The 18,936-nt window shown below is 48.3% G+C and overlaps 1 protein-coding gene across 7 annotated transcripts in view; it reads right to left on the reverse strand.

Annotated features, from left to right (window-relative positions):
- Positions 1–18,936, reverse strand: part of LOC144128781 (uncharacterized) — a 221,445-nt gene that overhangs the window by 143,483 nt on the left and 59,026 nt on the right. For 5 of the 7 annotated variants that reach the window (XM_077662483.1, XM_077662477.1, XM_077662479.1 and 2 more), the window contains exons 1-2: positions 13,923–14,110; positions 11,862–11,941 (exon numbers count right to left, since the gene is read on the reverse strand). The gene's annotated coding sequence lies outside the window, so the exon portion shown is untranslated. Of the gene's footprint in view, positions 1–11,861; positions 11,942–13,922; positions 14,111–18,936 lie in introns of those variants that run through there. The other 2 variants (XM_077662482.1, XM_077662478.1) reach the window with 1 other exon arrangement.

Below are 18,936 nucleotides of genomic sequence, written 5' to 3' on the forward strand. Positions count from 1 at the left end.
ACAATTACTGCTCCATTTCCTTTCCTGAGAAAACAAATTTCTTTCAGTTTCATACAAAAATTAAGAGAAATAATAAAATAAAGAACCTGCGCACTCTAGAAAAATACTGCAGGCACGCAAAAATTTTTGTCCACTGAGGACTGTCGCGCTGCGCTAAGAAATTGTCCCTGCATCGGAATCCCTGGGGCGTCATGGACATAACTACGATGTCGCTAATCCGCGCCCTTACAGCGAAGGAGAATGACGAAACTCCGACGCCAATAAATTTCGAAAGTGATATCTTCGTGTTTTTGCGTGGTTCTGAATCGGCGGCATTTTCAGCAGCCGGATTTGTTCCAGCGCAAGGGTTTTTTAAGGTGCTCTGCTGCCCCGCCTAGATCTCTCCCATGCTGAATGTGGGAGCTTGATTAACCTACCAAGCACGCTGAATTGGAGAACTGCGCTCGACCCCATACCTGGGCGAAAGAGCAGCGGCGCCCTCTAGGGACACTGCGGCGTTAAGATTGCCAGCACAACTCAAGCCAAGCCCAGAGAGATAATGAGGTGCTTAGCTGCACGAATGCTGGGTGCGGAAAAAAAAAAGACGTCGGCTTCAAAGTTCGCTTTCCCACCCAAAGGAAATATCCAAAGTCCTGAGAGGCTATTATTCTAAATATAAGCCTGGTACGACCTCACTTGCAGCGAATGTGTCCTTGCTCTTGACGGTGAATGTTTGCAAGAACTTTTAGGCTGAAAAAAACGAAAAATATACAGATTGTTCCGATATACTTGGCAGTTACAGTAATTGAGAAGTCATACTACGCACACCTGTTGAGGATGCTAACTGTGCCCACTTCAGGAAAATATTAGCAACTTGTTCAGCTAACAAAATAAAATAGTAATTTATATTTATTAAAATCAATACCAGAATGTCATCGTAGTTTTTTTTCTTTTGTTAAAATTATTCTAAAGCGTACCCGCAATGCTCTAAACCTTTGGCTTTCTTGCTTTGCGATCAATAACGACCATTCAGCGGTGGGCTCAATTTTTAGAACGAAAGCTCTACTTCACGGCCAAACTGCAAAAGGCCATTCTACACTGAAGCCTTAACCTTTACCTTGGCTAAATAAACAAATATTGTCTTGACTGGATTCGAAATAGCCGCCACGTGAACAGATCAGCTTCGCTGGCTTCTGCATGAGAGCACTATGCTACCGCTGCAGACGATCACGCCACGTATTAAACTGCAACACACTCTCGCGCTGTGCACTGCACATCATCATCTTCATCAACTTCTACCTGCGGCGTGAACAGATCAGATCAGTTTAACCTCGATCGGAGCTTAACATGAGTCTAATACCGTCGCCAGACGTGTCGACGATCCAGCAAAGCAAAACCATGAGCCAATTAGTCTAAACACATGCTTTGGTACGTCTGCTCGGTTTAACTACGTTAAAAACCCCACCAGATTTTCCTCTAAAACAAAAACACGCAGATATATCAGCACCTGCGCATTGCTGCAGTTCCCTCCGGCGATACGGCTCTCACGGCGGCTCGCTCATCGAACAGGTGACAACGCACACGGTACAAAAATGCCTTCGACGCAGGCATTCGTGTTCCGGAAGATTATGCAAGCCACCGGAGACGACGCAGCATGCAAGACCAGCAAGGATCTTACCAAGGGCGCAGTAAACAAGAATCATTCAGCGAATATCCGAAAGCGAACGCCAAACGAGAGGCTCGGCGGGGCAGGGTTACAGGCGGCGCGGCCGCTTCCGTCGTGGCCGCAGAAACAATGGGCGAATCACGACGACGTCGGAAATGTTTGGGACGCCGGCAGCGAGGAGGCGAAGCAGCGGACGAGCCTCCCTCCCGGAGTGGACGGAGAATTTATTGTCCGGGCGACGCCTTCGGCGCTGTTGTTGCCGCCCGACGCACAAAGCGAGCGACGTCCAGCGCCGGGACGCTTCCTCTCTAATTGAAGGAACTGCGCCACTACAGCGGTCCACCCGCCGCGGTTCTGCCGGTCGGCGCGAAGACGGGCTTCCCTGCTTCTTCTTGGCGCATTCTTTTCTCTCTCTCTCCCTCCCCACTGGCCCTCCCCCTCCGTCGGTAGTGCGCCAAGTCCGACGTGCGCCCGGCTAATGAACAACGGCGCGAGTCGGCGCGTTCATTAATAACCGGCTTGTTTATCGTGGCGCTGACGCGCCCGAGCCGAGGGTGTTGTGTTGTTCTTCCGGGGGCTGTGCGCCCCTGGACTGCGTCTCCTTATCGGAGCCCGCCCCGCGCCGTTTGTCACGCGCCGCTCCCCTCCTCGTCTGTCGCGCCAAAGGATTCCCGCCGGAGAGGTGGGGGGGACAGAGCCCAGGCGCCGTCCGTCTCGGCTGGAATAATCGCCCTCGGTTTTTCCGCACATCGGCGTCCATGGAGTGCGTCCGGCCGGGGCACCGCTTGCTTCTGGTCAGCAGCTGGTGCGCACCTGTCGGTTTCCGCCCGTTCGCTGCGTCTCTCCTCGAGCCCTTCTGCGCGCAACGCTGACTGTCGTAAGCGCCGAATACGTTCCCTCAATGTTGATTTAAGGAACGCCTGCGAAGCCACTAGGTGCTTTCGGGCCTTACGGCTAACCCGGAAGGAAAATAGAACGCCCTATCACGAACTTTTTTCTGAACGACTATGGTTTTCATTTTGTGTGTGTGCGTGTTGTGCGTGCATGTGTGTGTGTGTGCGTGCGTGTGTGTCGTGCGTGCATGTGTGTGCGTGTTGTGCGTACATGTGTTTGCGTGCATGAGTGTGTGTATGCGTGTGCGGGCAGTGTGTATGTGTGTGCGTGTGTGGGGGTGTGTGTGTATGAGTGCGTGTGTGGGGACGTGCGCGTATGAGTGTGGGGTGTGTGTGCGTGTGTTTGGGGGAGTGTTAATTTGAGTTTATTTCAAACAAGTATAGATACTTGTCTTAGAAATATGTGGAAGAAAAAGTCGCACACTGGAGCGGCTTCATAAGGCTCCCACTTTCGTTATATATTCCGCAGATCAGCGCAAGGAACAAAATATGCATGGTGTTTATGATTGCAAGACACGGTTGCAGCTAGAACATAAAATCATATAAGCACTTGTATGCAGTGGCACTAAAGATAATGCAGGGATGCAAAGCATTTATCAAAGAGGACACTATTCCTTTCAGCAAAGCAGCCCTCTCTATTAAACAGTGCTTTCCATGCATCAGAAAAAAGATCACTGATCAAAGAAAGAAAAGATTAACTTGATACAGGCAATAATCCTTATTCGCTGCTGTCGCGTCTGTTTTTACCTGTTGCACAAGAATTCAGCAACACTTTTTACCGCGTCTTTCCTACCCTAGTTTCCCTCCGTCTGCTCTCTTCCTACTCTGAATCTACCCTCCTCGCTTATTTTGCGTGAACGACGCTAACCTTTGGTTTATCCTGTTCACAACTTTTGGACTACATAGTTGTGTACAACGCTATCGAACTCGCTTTGATAAAGTGACGGAGGGTGCCCCTGTTGGGAGACATACCAGAGGAGCCAAACACGAACCCCTGTCCACAAACATGCATCGCCAGCACCTGGCATTGTTCTGGCAGATATATAATAAAAGAACAAAAGAAATTAAGTTTTATTCTTTCCTCCCAGGAATCAGACATAACACATGGCATTCTGAGCTTGCATTCTAACAAGCACTCACTGATTTCGTGCTCATTCGCCATTCACACAGACACGCTGCGGCGCGTATTCGCAGGGGGTCACTTTTCTCACCAGTTGATAGCGCACAAGAAAGCGCGCCCCGACACTTCCGCGCTGAGGTGGCGGGGATTGCCATAACGCGTGCGGTGCGAACATCCCAAGGGGTGGACAATTGGCGCAGCGGAAACAATAAACAACTTGGTCGTTGTCTCGAAGGCTTCAAACACCGCTGAGAAGCTTGCGTTCCACCCCTGCCACGCCAGACTGCCTTCAGTGGCTTCCCTGAACCGCTCATAAAACGTATGAGATACAGCTGACGCAGTGAAACGAAAGTGACGCAGATGTTAAGATGTCAGCCTCATAGTGACGAGGTAGGTCCCTGGTTCGATCACGGTCACTTCTTGAGTCACTCTTGTGGCCCTGAAGATTTCTCGTTGAATGAGGACTGCGGTCTGGGCTAGTTGGTTCATTGATTAGAAATGTTTGCCTAGCGCTACGACACGAGGACACAAAAGAAAACACGCACCACAGGAGTGGCGCTGTCCTGTGGTATGTGTTTTCTTTGTGTCCACGTCTCGTAGCGCTGGGTCAATATTTATAAGAAAACTTTTCGTGACGCACGAGCATGGAACAGATTTTTCTCAGGAACAAGGTAGAGCACACATTCCTGATAAATATTTCCAGGATCATTAGCACTGTGCAACGCGAGATCCAGCGCAAGGCGTTTCCGGAGGGTAAGGTAATGTCTTTTATTCGTTGTTTCTCTTCTTTGGCCAAGTTGCACGCAATCTATCTACACTTTCACTCATGGCGTAACTGTGTTTGGATCTCTCAGCGTGGTGCGTTGCCATAGTACCTTTCAGCGACGTCACTGCGTGGGAACGAATCAGCATGGCGTGTTGTGGTGACGTCACTCGTGACGTAACTGAATAATCATTATTCAGCATACAACCTGCTTCGATGCCACGTCACTGTGTTCGGACAGTGTGGCTGCTACGTGGCCGATGTCCCTGAACAATTTTGTTTTGGGGAGCGGGATACGTAGTGTTTCTAGTCTTGGTGACGGTTACTGCGGGGAGTCCCTGCCGGGGGTGGGGGGGGGGGGATGCAACCTGGGCTTTCACAGTCATCGGTAGTGACTCTGACCCCCAGCCACTCATCTGTGTCGAGGCACTCATAACAGCTCGGCTACTACCTGGTTGCTTTCACGTAGGTTTTCGAAGCCATATATCGGAAGCTATGTTGGGTCACAGTCACAGTCACGGTACTGGCGGCGATGGTAACGTGATGACACGTGACAGGGCACATAACTAAATGAATGTCTACGGTCCACGCCACAAAATTTCAAGGCTCCATAAAAGTTTTCAGTGCACAATAGCTCAGGCGAGTTACACTGATTGCTGGATTAAACCGACAGAGTGGGGCGGGCCTGTCTCACGGTGACTGACGGACTGGATCAAGCCAACCACTCGGACAGTCGCATCCCGTCAGCGGCAGTGGCTGCTCTGTCCTGGGGAGCACTAATACTAATACTAACGCGTACTCTGCCCCATTGATCGCATTGGTCGTGTATGTTTTTCTTGGGGGGGGGGGGGGGGGGGGGGGGGGGGTTGGTCAGGGACTAGTCAGGTAACCTTAGCAGTATCACCTGTCGTGCAGAGAGCGGCTACTGAATGCAATACCTCAACTGCAAGTTATTGGCCATAAACTGACCTTCTCGCGCCCGTGGCTTTGGGTGGCAAATGTGCTACGCCTCTTGAACGTACGAAGCGCTTGGTTTGAGTAGTTTAAAATATCAGTTACCTACAGCGTTCATCATTAAATATTACATCTAAGCAACACAACATGCTTGTTTCACGCATTGTCCCGCCTCGTTTCTATGATTCGTGCGTCCACCACCAAAATTCTACGAGCAAACTCGCTACACGACGTCTTCCAGCGTTAAATGAAACGAGACCACCGGAGAAACGCGTCTCAACGCCGGGACCAGCGTCGAATTGTAGCTGCGCGCAGCCACCAGCCACACACGCTGAAAAGCCACGCAGGTGCGCCAGAGGGAACGAAGCAGTGTTCCTCGCCCGGTCGTTTCGCCGCAGCTCGCCGCCGCCGACTGCAAAATGTCAACGTTCGTCGCAGAGAGAAGACTTCGGCGTTATACCCCCTCCCCCCTACCCTGCCCTTTTGCCTACGCGGAGGCAGTGGTAGTCGCTCGTGTAATTCGCAGGCCTCGCTATTTATCAAGGCCCGGCACACGCGCGCCTTTTGTTTTTTCATTTTGTTTTCAATTTTGGCACGCCATCATTACGTAACGCGAGCCTCCGACGCACGCACCCCGCTCCCAATTTCTCCTGTTATGAGTTATATACTGAAACGCAGAGACCGCGCGAAGGAGGCTTTGGCCGGCGGAAAGCGCTAAATCTGCGGCCTTACGTAAACCGGCATTTTTCTCGGCCGTTATTCAGCGGCGGCGAAAATCCGCGCTGGCCTTGCAAAGATTGGCTGGTGCGAGAAAGGGATTTAATGCGTTGGGGAAGTAGAGTGGATATATTTGGGGAAAAGGTCCGCCCCAAGTATTGTTCTTTCCTGGACAACTTTTTCCTTCAAACGAGCAAAAAGAGGGTACTAGTTCAGCAGTAAAGTCAAGGACAACAAGAAAGTTGTCTTTTTAAAAATGGTAATTTTTTTTGTCACCCACAGAACGGTGACTTTAGCGGAAACATCGAAGTTGACGTCTACGTTATTTGGTTCAAGGAAAGCACCAAAGAGGAGACTGTAGGGATTTGTTTTTAATAATAACAATACTATTGACAATGATGATTATTTTTATAATGGGTATGATTTCGCCAGATGATGAAAGGGTGCCCATAGTAAAAGCTGTCTTCTGAAAGCTTGACTACGCCGTGGTTCTGACGGTCACTTCATCATCGCGCTTGTTTCTGTCGCTATCTGCCGATCACGCTCGCTGTACAACGTCATCAGAACCTAGGAGCTCAAAGAAAACGTCATCGCCTTCTTTGGCGCTTTATAACGGGGCCCAATATGATACTTTCGACTAAAATTTTTGTTTGGGCTAGTTTGTTCATATTTGAGACATTAGAGAGCAGCGCAAAAGAACGACACAGAACAAACTCTACATTTATCGCTTTTGAGCGGTTTTCTTCAATTGATGCAATTTTGCTTAGCCTCCCGTAGTCAGCAGGTAAAGATAGATGAAGTTCCAGACGCAAAATCGGTATGAGCTGGTGTCCATAAGGGCAGCATTTTGGGTACACTCTTGAATAGCCTGTATATAAATAATATTACTAGACCAGACAATAAGCGGACGTTTATAATATATGCCAATTCCACCACTCTTTTTTTCTTAATCAATTCACATATCTCATCTCACTGCACGAGTGAATCAGTGTTTGCATTCGCCTTGTGGGCGGACAACCATTCATTCTTTAGTTATCAATACTAATAAAACCAAAGCAGATCTGTTCCGGCCCAGAAATAAGTTTAGTAAACTCCCAGGCTTTTCGCTCTGTCTGGGTCCAACTAAATTTTAACTTTTTTTTCCGGTGTTAAAAGCCCAGCAGTGTAAGCATTTGTCCTGGAATAAACATACAGAGACAACGATAAACAAACTGCCTGAGGTCGTCGGTATTTTATCCAGACTACGTTAGTTTTTTTCCGCAATGTGTGAAAGAACTTATTTACCCCTCATCATTCACTCACGTCATTAGTTACCTTTTTTGTGTGTGTGTGTGTATGTGTGGTTGCGTGTGGCGGGCGGGGGGAGGACGACTGACTACTTTTACAAATATTAGCAAGCTTCACAAACTACAAAAATGAGCCCCAAAATAACAGTCAACGTTTCCGGTGACGCTCCTACAGAAATAATTTCTCAAACAGTGAACGTGATTCGAATATCACAACTATATAAACGTACTTGTTAAAACGTTAGAGGGCAGCCACTGATAATCCAGCCATGTTTTTTGAAAGCAGTACTCAGGCTAGAGCACAAGTTAAATATTTGTGGTACTAGCTCGCACCCATGATCATTTCCGCATTCCGCAAACACGAACGAATTATGGGCGTCGGATGATCAGTTATAATTTACTAGTCTTTTTGAAACACAGCAGAGGGTTTAAAGTATACAAACTGCATTTCTCTATGAAGTTCTGCCCAAATTATATATAATGCGATACAGCGCGAATAAAGACGGGGACGAAGCGAGACAAGACACCACCTTCGTCCCCGTCTTTATTCGCGCTGTATCGCATTATGGAAAAATACCAACTAGCCCAATCTGCCACTCTTGCAAATTATGTATTCCTGACTTTTTGTTTTGCACACTGCATGTCTGTTTTTTATTTCTATCTCTTAGCAAACCTTCTTTTCCCATTTTTGCTGGCAGTTTTATGTGAAAATGTCATTGTCTCCTGTTCGTTGTTCTGTAAGCGAAAAGCTTTTTTTCTTATTAAAGATGACCAAGTTTTGTACGGAGGTGCAGATTCTTCACCAAGCAAGCCTTCTGTGGGCTTTTTTGCTGCGCTTCTGATATCTCTGTGATGTGTAAATAAAGGCGACTCGACTCCAGTAGGCTACGGCTCCCTGACCTGCAGGATTTTCAGATCAGAATGAAAAAATCAAGCTTTCCTGTGCTTTCCGCTCATTTGCACAGCAACCTGGACCCTGCGAAAACCAAGCGTTGACTACGAGAATTCCTGCTCACAGAAAAGCGCACAGCATGAATTCCTGTGCCAGAAGACTGACGTATTTCAAGACACGTCAACTACCGAAGCCTCATGCAGCAAGTGGGCTGGTTCACATCCCCTAAAACCTGGAGGTCCCCAAAAACGTCCCCGGGGTACTTGGCCTTGTCCCAAAATTTCCCGTTCACCCCGAAGTAGACAGCACGTGAGCTTCTGTCCCTTGTGAGAAAGGCTGAGTCTTGACCAAGTGCAAGCCTGTTGTGCATTGCCTTCTAATTCATCTTCAACGCCCTATATGTTCCTTTGTGGCTTCGTACAAGTCCTTTCCGCTGTTTCAGAAAACCTACAATGAGCCCGATAAATGCTACTGTAGTCTTTTTTGTGCGAAATATGTTGTCAAATTTACTCTGCGTGACCAGGCATAATTACGTTAACGAAATTATCCGCAAAAACAGGTGGTTGCTCACGTCTTTCCCCACGTGCCTCAGTTCGCGTACACTTTCTAAGGCGGCCCAACCGACCACCCGCAACTGTCTTTCTGAACGCACTACTAGGCAGAGTTATTTTCTGTCACTAGCGCAGTCCGTTTTCTTTGCAACACATTTCAGTAAACTCAAAGCAGGGTTGTGTGCCAACGAGTAAGTAAACGCGGTAAATACGTGTGGAATTTTTCCAATTAACCCGGCTACCCTTATTACTAGTTCGGACAGTACGGCAAAAATCCATGGGATTTTTTTTTTTACCGGTAAGAGAAGGCAACTTAATTCAGCAACCTCTTTGAAAAACTCAGAGAGCGTCAGCACGCTAACACGCATTATATCAACAACGCCGGCGTTACCACTTAAACCCACCACTCAAGTTTAGCGGCTCGAACAGGCGTCCACGAAAAACTAACATAAAGTGTTATCTACTCAGGCCGCGTCGTACTGGAAAAACATACTGGCTCGAATGTGCTTCCATCCGAGTGCCTGACCTCAGCTTGGTTCTTTTACGGCCCCCTTTCACTTCGCTGAACCAGTTTCTTCTTGCGACTCCTTGGCCGCCGAGACCCCCGAAGAAAGCCGGAGTATGCAGCCAGGATTTATGTTCTCTGTGCCTTATAACGCGATGAACTCCCATGGCTCACTATATCACGCTCAAGGAGACGCAGTTCCAGACTGTGGACAGCACGAGAGTGAAAAGAAAGACGACGGACGCGAACACGGAGAGAGAAGGAAGAGAAAAAAAAAGAGAAAACGATAAAGGTGCGCTGCGCGGGCGGCGAACAAACATCAGCAAAGTGCGCGTGTGGCAACCCGTGAGAGCGCGAGCGACGCTCGGCACCGGCGGAGACAAAACACCCGGAGAGCGTACGAGACGCCGCCGAGCGCGCCCTCTCGCGTGTCGGCGGAGAGAAGAAGAAATTGTTAGAGCCATAATTTCAGCGGTGCCGCCGCAGCCGGAGGGGGTTTAAGGAGAAGCGTCGTCGTAAGCACGCGAGAGCGCCATTTCGCGGAGGCAGCGAGTCCGGCGGGATGGAGGTCGGCTTGCGCAGCTCCTCATTCCTGCGCTGTAGCGCGCGATGCCGTCGCCTGCGCGGCAGCGCCCACCACTATATAGCGACGAATCTGGCGTAGTGCAGCGTGGCGCGCATTTGGATTCATTCATTCATTCGTTAGTACGAAACTTGCTATTGCTCTGGTGACCAGTGATGTGTGACACTTGCTGCGCTTATTCAAAGCCACGAACCTGCCCGTTCAAGGCTTGAATGCTGTATCTTTTCGGTTGTGTTATCCACATCGGCGGCACTTGAATGGCCTCGCATTATGTTGATTGTGGACTCGATAGGTTGAGGTTGTTGAAAGCTACAGGTGGGATTAGCTTTGCGGATTCTGCCGGCAATTGCTCCACCGTAGCGACACTTGAATATTAAATAAGCTTCAGAAATTAGGCAGATAGCTCAGAACCTGACTGATCTACATCGCTATACACACAGTTACACATAATATATAGTCAATAGTCAATTTCTGCTGTTCCCGTCTGGAGCCCAGATCCGAGTCGAGGAAATTTAAAAGAATTGCGTGAAGCCTGCTTTCTACGTGACTGATTTCGGCGCGGGTAGAGGATGTCCTGAAGGAAACTGTGAGAGGCCCCTGTCTTGGCGAGAGAAGCGAACAACAGACACCTTTCCGCGTTATACACTGGACATCACGTACGATAATGTTCGGCACAACCGCACACAACACATGTGGAACGTAGCGGAGGCGATTCCAGGCCATTCTTATACATCCACGCAGGAGAGGGGGAGGGGGGTGGGACACGAGTCCTCTTCCCCGCTCTTATGTGTCAATTTGAGACTGCGATCGTGCTTAAAACGCTGGACTCTTAAAACAATAAGTTTCTAATCGCTGCATTTGACTGCGCTGACTTTTTTTAAAACGTTCGCGATGACCGGACCGATGTGTGTAATGCCGCACAGACTAAGTCCCGAGCTGCACAAGGGCAAAGCTTCCTCCTTTGGAGCTATATACATGGCTGCACTGGACAGCGGCAACTAAAATGATTTAAAAGCAGCTGGAGGACAGCCACTGTCGTTATACAGAACTGTACAGAGATGTTCGAACACTGAGGGGAGTGCCGAGAAGAATAACGTTCTGTATGGCTAGCATCTGTTCAAACCAGGGGCGCATTTAATATCATTTCTGGAAGGGGCAGCTGGAGACTTTTTTTCGGACAGAAAATAGGCGTGAGGCTCAGCGAACTTTTCCTATGTAAAATTTCTCACCTGAGGGACTGGGGGAACTCTGGTTCAAACACACGTGTCAACAGTTAACCACCTATAAGTATAATATGGAAGTCCTTACTTCCCATTGAATAGGCAATCAGCAGAAAGCGTCGAATTGATAGCAATTGAGGCGTGTAGAGTGCAAATGCAGGCCACGTTTCCAGTCATCTTCACGTGATTGTATTTCACTCATTCAGATGTAGAAAAAAATGTAGCCAAGCAAAAAGGTGTTTTATGCTGCCACCCGGTCAGCGATGTCATTTTGTGCCCTGTTCATAGATTTGAACATGATCTTTCTCGGGAATACTCTCGCGTCCATACAAAAAAAAAAATGTTTCTCAGCCTCCACAATGCTTTTCCGTTGATTCAAGGCCAGTAATCATGCAACATACTTTGCATCTGAGTCTCTTACAAATTCTGCGAAAATACCAGGATACTATTTGTGATGACGGCTCTTGCTGATAGCTGACATAAGCTACTACTGAGTGTGTTTACTTCAACTCAAAAGGTTTTTGTGTAACTCACGCCCACAGCTACAATCTTTGTGGCGCTCTGCGAAATCTTTCTCAAGGCAAAGATGGTATGCTGTCCATATTCCGACTGCAAGCTCATAAGTAACAACAAGGCCCTGTTTTTTGCTGGCTGTTGACAACAGTGTTCACGCGTCTGTGACTTACACCTCTGAGAAGATCTTCGTTATAACATTAACATTCAGTGACATACCTGGAGACTGTCATGGCTTGGTTGTCCTTCAAAATGTCCTCGGCGTCGGTTCCAGGGATGACCAAGTATGCGCAAAAGAACTGCAAGGTGATAAACAAAAGAATCACAAATGGTGATTAGGCTCCTGCCAGTGCAGATGATCAGAGCTATCTGAATCGCACTGTGTTTCGCATTTGTTTCAATTTATTTTGAATGATTCTGCCATGAGTGACTGGGTGACGAGTGTCTTTTTGTTTTGGGAGCTTCACAACGCGTGCTTTGTAGTCCGAAAAATGTATTATCACGAATTTGACCATCCTGTCATGCAATGCGTACCGTATATGCAAAGGAACCCTTCCACCGCCCCACAAAACCCTCTATAGAACAGACTCTATTGCCTGTTGCCAGCTCAAAACACTCGCGTATCCTAACATTTTTCACAAGCACCTTTTCTTCCCCACCGAATATCCCGAATGCGGTCCACAGTGCAACAATCCAAGCCTAACATGTATGGGAGTGTCCGAACCCACCTGAAAATCAAACACCCATCTCCCAAACCTTCATTTTCCTCCCGGAAGGCTGCCCTGTCCAGCTCGGAACCGAGCGACCAGCAATCGCTGATCGAACGAACGCGGCGGATCGTATGAGCCATTACAGCCCTGGACTGAGGAATCCGCCCATCACTGATGGCTGTAACTAATCCTAAATAAATGTTTTTGCAACCCCCATCACCAACACCCCGTTTGTAACTCTGGCATCCCGCATACGTGCAGCGTTCCGAGCAAGAGGATCAGCCTCGGCTGCATCCATGACACTCCAGTAACGCGATCGACGCGCCACATTGCCTTTCGCGGCTGGATTTTAACTACGCCGGCTGCCTGCGCATGATGAAGCGCCATCCAGTCACTTCAGACACAGTTACCGCTAGGCGCGAGGGGTGGGTGGGTGGGTGGGTGGGTGGGGGCCTATGCGCACAAGGTGGTCACGCGATCGCAGCCGCTCGACGCTGGAGCTTCGCTATAACGCCTAGAGCTGCAACATAATGCAAACGTTTCTGCTTCAGCGCATGCACGTCATCAAACGTATTCGATGAACCAGCACACGCCCACTCAACCAAAAAGAACAAACACAAGCTCATCGGCTGCTCTGGTACTACCGAAAGCAAAAAAGACGTTAGCCATAGCCACCCAGCAGAACCTTTTTTAATGCTTGTTAAATTGACTTTTCCACATCACTGGAAGACAGTCAGACGAAGAGCTCAATGTGCTCGCAAGAGCTTGCCACCTGCGCGCGGGGTCGCCGCGGAAACAGTATCAGCGCCTGTTGCGTCATAAAGTGCCTGAACAGCGTCAGCATTTGATGCATTACTTAATCACTCTACCACCGTTACCTGCAAACACAGTATTTCTATGAAACGAGCATAACATTTCTGAATGCGAACAAAACTGCGCGTTTTGTGCCAGAGAGCAAGCCCTCATAAATCGTGCTCAAATCTCTATTCGTGCAATCCGTCTTTCATTCGTCTAAACCAACCCCTATGATTAAAAATGTCCATGCTGTAAGAACTTTCCAATAATTATCGAACAGAACGGCTATTCGCTATAGGGAGGAAAATGTGCTAATTCTTTTTTGCGGACTTATTGCGAATGTCGAGTTGCAGGAGGTAGTAAATGAATGTAAGGTATCTTTTTCACATAAAAAAAAATATAGCATATTAGCGGTGCATGCAACCCAACATGCATGAATGTGGAACAAAGAATGTAGTTGTAACCGAACACGTTTAGTAAGGAGTAATACATAGCCGAGAAATCTCGCTGTTTGAAATGGATTGAAACAGCGATGCAAGCCGTTGCTGCTCACGCGTAGTATGCAAAACAAAAGCACAAAATGACAGCTCTCGTGCAGACCTTGGCGTGAGGAAAGCGATTTAAAAAATTATACACAGGAGCAGTTAAAGACTAGCTTTGCAGTAATTGCCCGGCTGTCCCTCCTTTTCTTTTCTGTCGCTCCTTGTGCTTACAAGATCCTTCAAACCCCTTCTTGCCGCGTCTCCTGACCGTTACATTTCTGGAGTGAGCATACCGAGACGCCTGGATCCGGGTCGCTGCGGCGCGGAACTCGGCGACTGTCGCAGCAGCCGCTCCCGCAGGCGTGGCCTTCACGTGCGCCGCCACTGTCGTCCCCAACCCTTAGGCGCCCAGCGAAGCGAACCCGACCTGACGGGCAGGCAGCCATCAGGGCGTCTTATCGGACACTCCGCAGACGCCTTGCGAACGCTGCCTTCTGCACGGCTCATGAGGCATTTGCTGCACCTCCGCTCTCGCGGCTCGCTCTTTTTTTTTTCTTTCGTGTGCCAAAGAGGGCGCCTTATTCCATCTTTTCTCTCTCTTTCTCCCTTCATGGATCTTTTTTTGTTTTTTACAGCGTGTCGTCAGTCAGTCGTCCTGGAGCGGAAGTGGACGGATTCGGGAGAAAATGACTTTGCAGTACTGATTTTGCTTTATGGAGGCTAACGTTCCAAAGTGACTCAGGCTATGAGTTGTGCCGTAGTGGAGGGCTCCGGATAATTTTGACCACCAGGGATTCTTTAAAAAGCACTGAAGTCGCAGAGTGCACCGGCCTCTAGCACTTCTCCTCCATCGAAATGTGATCGCCACGGCCGGGATCGAGCCCGCGTCTTTCGAGTCAGCAGCCGAGCACCATAACCAGTGAGCCACCGCAGCGGCTTCCTTCACAGTACTACTTCGAGAGTTTGCGCATGGCGTTTAACGTCCTGAAGCTCCATCTCGGCAGTGAGCGACGCCGTAGTACGAAGTTTCGCATCAATTTCGACCTTATCGGGTTCCTTAACAAGCAAAAACATCGTGCAATACACGGGCGTTTACCCATTAATTTCTCCTCTACAGGAATGCATCCGCCGCGGGCGGTATTTGGTCCCGCGAACTTGGGTGCAACAACCGGAGCGTCGCCACCGCTATGCGATCGCGCCGGGTGACTTCAAGTCCCAGCTAAACAACAAAAAAACCAGAAAACTGATTTTGACAATATTTTTCTTCTTAAGAAGTTTACATTATAGAGAGACCTCATCCAAAGAATTAACCCTTAAGATATCATTTCGCAGGTTGACTTACACCAGTCGCGCAGGCTCTTCGGGAAAAACACAGCGGATTGAGCTGGCTCAGAAACATTCATTGATGTTAGCATTGGGAATCCACACACTACATGAAGTACGAGACGCAAGACGAGCTTCCTGCTGTCCACATTTAACTCGCTTTCACGGAATCAGTTCTTCATTCTGCCGTCGAAGGGGATTACGATATTTTCGCTCCCTCTCTTGAGCAGCGATCCTCGACATCACTCCCTATTTTCTCCGATATATTAAGTAAATTCGTGTGCTCGTTTTCTACCATACTGTCGAACAAAAGGAATCTCATCTTATTCTCTCCGCATGTGAGTACGTCATATGAAATTATTAAGTCGTATACAGCAGTAAAATATCAGCAGTGGATGCTCGAGTCGAGAGAACGACGCCTAGGTTTTAAGGCTCACACAACGCATCTGACGCGTGAAAATATATGCGTGACATCAGCGTTGTTGCCTCAGAGATGCCTGAAACGAAAATAAATCATATCAACTAAAGAACTTCCGATAACATCTGCAATACATATATACTACCTCGAGCAACGCATGTAGTTGGTAGCCGCACAAATGACTATTGTGCACTTTCATGGGGTTTTCCAGTGGATGTACCAATGAAACTTTAAAAAAAAGTTTCAGACGCAAAACTTGTTAAAACTGGAATTAAGCTCAGAAAACGCTGTGTTGAAGTCTCTTCAAATCAGTGCAGCATTGTTCAGGCTTTCTTTCCTTAGCATAGAGATAAAAACTGTCGTTAAATTATTCCTAAATCATGCAAATTCCAGCCGAAAAATAGACGACAGAATCATGTCCAAAATACGACTAAATGTTTCTCGTTCTATCGTAACGATTTTTCTGTTGTAGTGCACTATTTTTCTGTAGTGCTGGCGTTTTTACATTTTTTGTAGTTATGTTGTTAGTGACAAATTTCACAGAGAATTTGGTGTCAATAAAAAACTATATTACTACAGGAAATCTGTTGTAACTAGAGAAAATTTCGTGTTGTTTTTCGACAGAGATTTTTTATGAATCCAAGGCAAACACCCCACGTTTCGCTCTCACAAAATTCAGTGCGTACAAACTTGCGCTCCGCCTTCCCCCGTATGCAAGCCCCGGTCTGGCCGCAACGAAGCCTTCCACTCCGCACGTTCTGTGTCGCAAAGAGATCCGAACTCGCTCCAAGTCAGCTCCGCACCACAGGGGCTGTTTTCTTCTTATCTCGGGCTTTGCTTGGCTTCAGCGACGGCGCAGTTCGTTCCCATCCGCCTACGTTTCCCTACGAGCCCCTAGGGCTTGCGAAGCCTCGCCCGCCTCGACCTTGCAGTGGCTTCAACCCGTGCACTTTTTAGCGAGCGAAGAAGGACTCTTGCGGAAAAAAAGGCAAATGAGTCTCGAAAGAATAAAGAGAAACGTATTGAACAACGAAAACAAACAAAAAAAACACGTGATTTCGCCGGGGAAACGCCAACAACGAATAGAAAAATGTGCTGCCTAGAATAAGCCACAGCCGCGCTTAAGAAGTCGTGTAGTTTCTGCACTCGCGCTTTCGGCGTAATGAGCGCCGTTCTACGAGTAAGAAGATTGGTTCCTTAGCGCGGGCCGTCGAGAAGGGGGCAAAGGGAACGAGGCTGTCGGCAAGCAGAACCGTTTTCCTCGCTTTTAAGTTGTTTTTTTTTTTACTTAGGAGAGTCCTCTCCAGCACGCAGCTCCTCACTGCAGTCTGCGCGACGCCCACCCTTCCGTTTGGTGGCGCTGGCGTAATACTTTGCACCGCACGCTACTTTTCTCCAAGAGTGTTTCAAAACTTGAGATGCACGAGACTTGCTTCACTCTGATCGCTTCTTATGAGAAGCGAACCCTTCGTGATAACCCGGTGTGACGGCGGGCTCGAAGTAGAAATATTTCCAGCCTTCCCGACGAAATGTGTGACTGGCTACGGTACTGAGCTACAAGAGAACAAGGTGGAGGCTTTGACCGAAGCGAAAATACACTCATCTATAAAAATTTCAGTGCAGGTCGAGAAACCGGGCGCGGTGGTAATAAATCCGGACGCCTGGCATTGCGATATGCTTGTCATTACAGCTCTCGACTTTCACACGTATGAATACCTATCAGTGCTAGTGTATTTTCTGGTCTTGTTCTTTACAAGCCAATTGTTTCATATTCGGAACACTTTGCCAATTAATTTGCAATGATTTTCAGTTTCTGAATGTAATACGAGAGTAAAAGATGTCCTCCTCTGTTTCCCTTGGTTTCAACGAAATGATTCCGGCCAAGCCAGGGGTCCTTGCGTCAAGGAGCTATTGTGCTGCACTATTGACTTTCTTTTCCGCAGTTCGCCAGGGAAACCTTCCCGAAGACGTGCCAAGGCAAGTCTATTTAATTTACAGCGACAGCTGTATATGCCGCAGTCCCCGCTTTCATGACGTCTTCGCCGTCGACTTGCTTTGGTGTAGTATAATGCAAGATAACTAGAAACTACCAGATTTGGTTTGGTTTGCCTGGTTGGTTTACCTAAGCCTTGATATAGAGCATAACTGATGACATCTTAGGAAAACTAAATGGATTCTAAGAGAAGGGAAGCATACGGGAGATGGCAACGGGTCCGGTAGGCTGATCAGAATAGAGAGATTGCGGGGATAAAGTGGCCACAGCTCGCATGGGACAGGGCTGATTCTCAGTCAGTGGCAGAGGTCTTCATCTTGCAGTCTATGTAGTTAGGCAGGTGGCCGGGATGGTGATGGCGACGATAATGTAGTTTGGTTTATGAGGAACTTCAAGCCGCAGCGATAACACCATGTAGAGCCCCTCCCCACAACTGGAAGTCGTACGCAGTTTGGTTTCCCCCGTCTCTCTCTTTCTTTTATTCGCGCGCGCAACTAAAACTAATCGCACCAGCAACCGCCGTCTGATTTGCGCGAGCTTCGCTGCAATACTAGCAACATTCGCGGGGAAGCGTGAAGCACGCACGCAAAAGCGCGCCGGCCTCTGTTTAATTAACCCTAGGCCCGGGTTGCGCTCGGTGTACACGAAGCGCTGGTCGCGCGCCACTGGGACGCAGAGCCGCAGCTTTCGTTTTTATCGCCGCACCGCCGTCCCTTGTCACCGCCCCTGTTCGCTTATGCTAATCCATGGCGTCGCCAGTTGCCCGCCTTTCTTCTGGCGCTCGAGTTGTGTGTTTATTTTATATTCCGCTAATTCCCGAACGTACACGTGAATGGGTGCATTAGCGGCAGAACAGATTGAACAAAACTGAGCGGTTGCTGTCTTCTCTGCGTATTTTTGGTTGCCGCTGACTCAGAAAAAGCTTCATGCTGCCGGCGTCGTGTATTGAATGAACTGCATACTTGCTTATTACACACTCTTTTTCGACGTTTTCTTCAGTTCAGTGTCTCTTTCTGTCAGATGGCCTCGAAAGTTGTAAAAATAAATGCGTACTTCAGCACGTTGTTGAATGAGTACGTTCTAATGCTGCTTCCTTTTGAACCGTTTGTGCAGTCTTGGATGACAAGATACCGAAGCGTAATTATTTCTCTATTTCTCTGAGACACGAGATTGGTTTGGTTTATGGTTTATGGGGGTTTAACGCCCCAAAACGACTCAGGCTATGAGGGACGCCGTAGCGAAGGTCTCCGGAAATCTCGAAAACCTGGAGTTCTTTAACGTGCACTGACATCGCACAGTACACGGGCCTCTAGAATTTCGCCTCCATCGAAATTCGACCGCCGCGGCCGGGATCGAACCCGCGTCTTTCGGGCCAGCAGCCTAGCGCCGTAACCACCCAGCCACCGCGGCGTCTTTCTGAGACACGAGATGTTTCTCTGCATGTTTACGGTAATTTTGAAATGTCTTAGTGCCTGCGGTGCTGTTCTGTGCTACCAGATGCTTTCAACTAAGGGTGAATAAGTCTGTGTAATAAATGATGTGTATTGGAGCTCACTTATGGTACGAAAAAAAT

This window comes from Amblyomma americanum, chromosome 4, assembly GCF_052857255.1.
Source record: "Amblyomma americanum isolate KBUSLIRL-KWMA chromosome 4, ASM5285725v1, whole genome shotgun sequence".
Lineage (NCBI taxonomy): Eukaryota > Metazoa > Arthropoda > Arachnida > Ixodida > Ixodidae > Amblyomma > Amblyomma americanum.